The sequence below is a fragment of the Nicotiana tabacum genome, chromosome 7 (assembly GCF_000715075.1).
Source record: "Nicotiana tabacum cultivar K326 chromosome 7, ASM71507v2, whole genome shotgun sequence".
In the NCBI taxonomy this organism is placed as follows: Eukaryota; Viridiplantae; Streptophyta; class Magnoliopsida; order Solanales; family Solanaceae; genus Nicotiana; species Nicotiana tabacum.
This window is the reverse complement of record NC_134086.1, coordinates 170,169,468-170,175,322: the sequence shown is the minus strand read 5'-3', so window position 1 is coordinate 170,175,322 and position 5,855 is coordinate 170,169,468. Positions and strand designations below refer to the sequence as shown.

Below are 5,855 nucleotides of genomic sequence, written 5' to 3'. Positions count from 1 at the left end.
TGAATGAATAGATCTCTATGTTATGTCTTTTTGACAATATATTGAAACTGATATGAAATGTTCGTCGACGACATCTATCATAACGCTAAGTATAGATGAGGATCTTAAGTCTGTCGAATACAGACACAAAAATATTGTCCAAATATAAGAGAAGCAATTTGAATAGAATTGGTTTCATATGAAAGACAAGTTTAAACACTTGAAAGTATAAAGTCAATGATATGTGCAATCAATTTTCGATATCTTATTTGTCTAGCATGACATGAAAACTTGATATGCATCTAATTAAAGTCTATTATATGACTTATATGGCAATCCTTGAAGGATTTAAATTGCTTAAAGCATATAAAATTCTTGGTCATGAAGTGCTACATCCTAAGTGCAATTTGTGCACATTTGTATCTTGCTATAACTATAAGCATGATAATATGATAGCGGAAATTTTTACCTCTATAGAGATATTGAAAAGGTTATTCCACGACATTATATGAAGAGATTACATATATACAAGAATGGTGATTTCAATGTGCAACATATTCATTCAAGTGATAATATGACTGATTTGTTCACCAAATCTCTACCGATGTCAACCTTCAAGAAGCTAGTATACAAGCTTGGGATGCGAAGGCTCAAGGATATGAATTGATGCTCTCATCAGGGGGAGTTAATACACGTTGTACTCTTTTTCCCTTACAAGATTTTGTCCCATTGGGTTTTCCTTGAAAGGTTTTTAACGAGGCAACCAAAAGGCGTACTGTTAGATATGTGTATTCTTTTTCCTTTACTAGAATTTTTTTCCCATTGGGTTTTATTTTAGTTAAGGTTTTAATGAGACACATTATTTGTTGAATAGACATTCAAGGGGGAGTGTTATAAATAGTGTTTTATTTAAGGTGAATGTCTATATTTTAGAGAGATTTTAGGGAGTTTACTTGGTGTCTAAGTGACTCTTTTCCTATAAATAGAGGGGTCATATTCTATTGTAAATCATCTTATTTCAATAAGAATTCTCTCTCCCTACTTTTCTCCGCAATATTCTTCTTCTTCTTTAATTGTTTTATAATAAAGCCTGTTTATTTATGTTTTATCAGAAAGTTTTCTTTACTAATTTTTTTGGAAGAACTATTTTCCTGAAAAAAGTTTAAATATCTATTTTCCTTAACTATTCTTCTTCTACTAACAAAACATGAATCTATTGAATTGTTTATTGTATGGTAATTCATGAATTATTCTATCATGTAGAATTCCAAGAATGTCAAGACAACGAACGTGGGCTGCGCCAAGTGGGATTACTACGGGCAATGTATTTCTTATCACCAATCCTTATTAACACCATAGCCAGAGCTCAGAAGCCACACGCCTCTCTAGTCTCTTACTAGTGTGTCCCATTAATTATTACTCCAAAAGGGTACCCTTAATTTACCGAAAACACCCACCAAACATGCTTCACGTAGCACAACTTTATTTTTTCAGGTTTAACCAATTGGTATCAAACGTCGACCATTAATCCGACTAATTCATAGTTGTACTGGGTATGCTCATTTTCAAGTCTCAAATACAAGGAGATGTTGTGTTATTCGCGCCGTTATTATAATATATTATTGTTACTATTGTTTGCTACTTATTGCTTTATCTCCAAGGTCCCTTGAGCTGAGGGTTTATCGGAAACAACTTATTTATCTCTATAAAATAGTTAGGAGTAAGGTCCGCATACACACCGGAAGGCCGGAAGGAGATGGCAACAGTTTCACTGTATGCAACTCAGCTAGTATTATGTTCTACTATGTTACAATTTTGATAAGTTAACGGTAATAGGGACATTCTCGTCCAAAAAAATTCTAACACTAACGACCCTTAGTAATAACCAAAAGTCCACCAATGTATTGCCACACATCCACTCCCACAACTCTACAAAATGGTCTGACATCTATCCTTCTCCGCTCCAAACTTCCAAAATGGCATCTTTTTCTATTAAATTTCTGGCACCTTCATTGCCAAATCCAGCTAGATTTTCCAAGAATGCTGTCAAGCTCCATGCAACTCCGCCGTCTGTGGCAGCGCCGCCAACTGGTGCTCCAGAGGTTGCTGCTGAGAGGCTAGAACCCAGAGTTGAGGAAAAAGATGGTTATTGGATACTGAAAGAGCAGTTTAGAAAAGGCATAAATCCTCAAGAAAAGGTCAAGATTGAGAAGGAACCTATGAAGTTGTTCATGGAAAATGGTATTGAAGAGCTTGCTAAGATACCCATTGAAGAGATAGATCAGTCCAAGCTTACTAAGGATGATATTGATGTTAGGCTTAAGTGGCTTGGCCTCTTCCATAGGAGAAAGAATCAATGTAAGTACTGAAACTCAGTTCCAAATTATATATAGCTATCTTAACTACACCTTAATCCCAAACATTAAGTTAATAAATGATTGGATGAATCTTTTATATTTTGACCATTCATCTTGATTTTATAATCCCAAGATTTATTTGACTAGTTTTATGCTAACCATCAACTTATGTAACTCTCGGGCAGACGCAGATGCAATGTATAACCAACCGTTCAACTAAACCTAGCATTTTTCGCACCAAGCATAGATATATAAGTGAAAAATCACTAAAATTTCAACAAATATTAAAATATGAACCCCTAGTTACGAAAATGCATTAGGTTCAGTGGCGAGAACATGAAGGCTGAACTTATAAAGTTTAAATCTTGGATCCGCCGTAGCTCTCTGGTCTTGAGATTGGCTATGCTTTGTGAAACTCACAGAGTAGAGTTAATTCTAGGCTATGTATATGCACGAAAGTTAATCTTGTTCTTGCTGAACTTGTAGGGATATGCTTAAATGCTCTATTTTATGATTTGATTTATGAAGAAAAAAACAAAATACATATCAAGATCTTATTTCATTACCATATTTTGGTGACCAGATGGGCGGTTCATGATGAGATTGAAGCTTCCAAATGGAGTAACAACGAGTGCACAGACTCGATACTTAGCGAGTGTGATAAGGAAATACGGGAAGGAAGGATGTGCTGATATTACGACAAGGCAAAATTGGCAGATTCGTGGAGTTGTACTGCCTGATGTGCCGGAGATACTAAAGGGACTAGCAGAAGTTGGGTTGACCAGTTTGCAGAGTGGCATGGACAATGTCAGGAATCCAGTAGGAAATCCTCTGGCTGGAATTGATCCAGAAGAAATAGTAGACACAAGGCCTTACACTAATTTGCTCTCCCAATTTATCACTGGCAATTCACGAGGCAATCCCGCAGTTTCTAACTTGTAAGTCTCTTGCATACAGTATTCCTATTCATATGTTTTCCTATACGTTGATCGTGCTATAGTCATTAAGTTGTGGATTTAGTATTGTGGTATTTAACTTGTACACACTGGCATTGTAAAATTTAGTACATATTTTAGCATGTGGTAAGAGGTAACCAACCTTATATTCTAGGTTATTAATCTCACTTATTATAAGGACCAGATACCTATAATTATCTTTTAGGTGAATTCTAGTGTTCATTTACATTATCAGTGTTTAGGAGTTAAAAACTTTAGCATTTCCCTATGGACATAAGACATATCTGTTGCGTTCAGTTTTTGCATATTTGATTACCTGTAAATCAGTGGTATATAACCTAGTATATCCGTCCCTCCCGTCCACACACACTCTGAGAATCAAAACGAGAGTTTTTTCTTTCTTAGCTTTCCCCTGATTTTCAAAAGAGGGCGAAACTCTCTGATGTAGTTATCTTTGTACTAATCTTCATGATAACAATTGTGAAGAATGGAATCATTCATTTGATAGTGAAAGAGAATTTGACTTATGATCTTGTTATTGAGGGAGAGGTCAACATAAGTGTTGAAATATTTTGATGTTATTTCAGGCCAAGGAAGTGGAATCCGTGTGTAGTAGGCTCTCATGATCTTTATGAGCATCCCCATATCAACGATCTCGCGTACATGCCTGCCACGAAAGATGGACGATTTGGATTCAACCTGCTTGTGGGTGGGTTCTTCAGCGCAAAAAGATGTGATGAGGCAATTCCTCTTGATGCATGGGTTCCAGCCTGATGATGTTGTTCCGGTTTGCAAAGCAATACTGGAAGCTTTTAGAGATCTTGGTTTCAGAGGGAACAGACAGAAATGTAGAATGATGTGGTTAATCGATGAACTGGTGAGTGATACAGCGGTACATTGACCATTTTCATGCTTATTTAGTCTTATTATTTAAAAAATAGCCTCAACTAAGTCTCCTCGCTGTCATTGTATAGCTATTTTGACTAAATATTAAGGGCCTTATTTCCAGCTAAAACATTTTCTGATTTGGTAGTGTTTTATAGCAAGTCCTACTTCATGTAATGGTGGAGACTGATAGATACATTCTCCCTCTAGGTAGATATCTGCTATGTGTCTTTACTAGGCAAACCAAATGTTTTAATTTGCTAGTCTAACTTGTAACGATTTCAACTAATGCAGGGTGTAGAAGGATTCAGGGCAGAGGTCGAGAAGAGAATGCCACAGCAACAACTAGAGAGAGCATCTCCAGAAGACTTGGTTCAGAAACAATGGGAAAGAAGAGATTATCTTGGTGTACATCCACAAAAACAAGAAGGCTACAGCTTTATCGGCCTTCACATTCCAGTGGGTCGTGTTCAAGCAGACGATATGGATGAGCTAGCTCGTTTAGCTGATGAATATGGTTCAGGAGAGATCCGGCTTACTGTGGAACAAAACATTATTATTCCCAATATTGAGACCTCAAAAATTGAGGCACTGCTCAAAGAGCCTGTTCTGAGCACATTTTCACCTGATCCACCTATTCTCATGAAAGGTTTAGTGGCTTGTACTGGTAACCAGTTTTGTGGACAAGCCATAATCGAGACTAAAGCTCGTTCCTTGAAGATAACTGAAGAGGTTCAACGGCAAGTTTCTTTGACAAAACCAGTAAGGATGCACTGGACAGGCTGCCCGAATACGTGTGCACAAGTTCAAGTTGCGGACATTGGATTCATGGGATGCCTGACTAGAGATAAGAACGGGAAGACTGTGGAAGGCGCCGATGTTTTTTTAGGAGGAAGAATAGGGAGTGATTCACATTTGGGAGAAGTATATAAGAAGGCTGTTCCTTGTGATGATTTGGTACCACTTGTTGTGGACTTGCTAGTTAACAACTTTGGTGCAGTTCCACGAGAAAGAGAAGAAACAGAAGATTAATAAAATTTAGAATAGTTGGTGATTTTGCTGTGTTCATAACATGTAATGTATGATAAATCAATGCAAACATTTCTACCTGCGTGAGAATTATTACATGCTACATATATTCTTTGAAGAAAATTGCATTCGTACTACTCAATTATTAGGCCTCACCTTGAACTTTGGCTATAGGCCACGTATGTGTTTGAGCCGCCCCTGCTAAGCACGATGTACTTCTTTCAGTTTTCAGTCATGCCCAACAATGGCTGTATCCTTATATTAGGGTTTACCGGTCAGTCCATATGACTTCAAAACAGTGAAATTCAATGATTTTTCACAAATATGCATTGTAGCTGACATTGTTTCTCAAGTATATAGGGGCGGATCTAGTAAAGCCCGAGGGGTGGTACGTCATCCGTAAAATTTGGTCAAAACTCTGTGTATATATATGTAAGAAATCCTATATATATTTAAAGCGCCACCCATAGTAACAGTTTATACAAAGGTGCCAATGGCAAAGGGTAGGAGATTCCACCTTGGTTGTGAATGATTGAACCCAACTGGCAACAATTTTTGAACCTTTTGGCTTGCTACATCAAGTTAAGCTTTCTATCATCCTATATATTCCGTTCTCATTTTTCTTCTTATATAATTATTGTTAACTATC

General features: G+C 36.9%; 1 pseudogene across 1 annotated transcript; it reads left to right on the top strand.

Annotated features, from left to right (window-relative positions):
- Positions 1-1,334: 1,334 nt before the first annotated feature.
- Positions 1,335-5,329, top strand: LOC107794079 (ferredoxin--nitrite reductase, chloroplastic-like; annotated as a pseudogene). The gene is made up of 4 exons (XR_001649867.2): positions 1,335-2,337; positions 2,920-3,274; positions 3,880-4,169; positions 4,472-5,329. The product of XR_001649867.2 is annotated as a ferredoxin--nitrite reductase, chloroplastic-like (transcript).
- Positions 5,330-5,855: the final 526 nt, after the last annotated feature.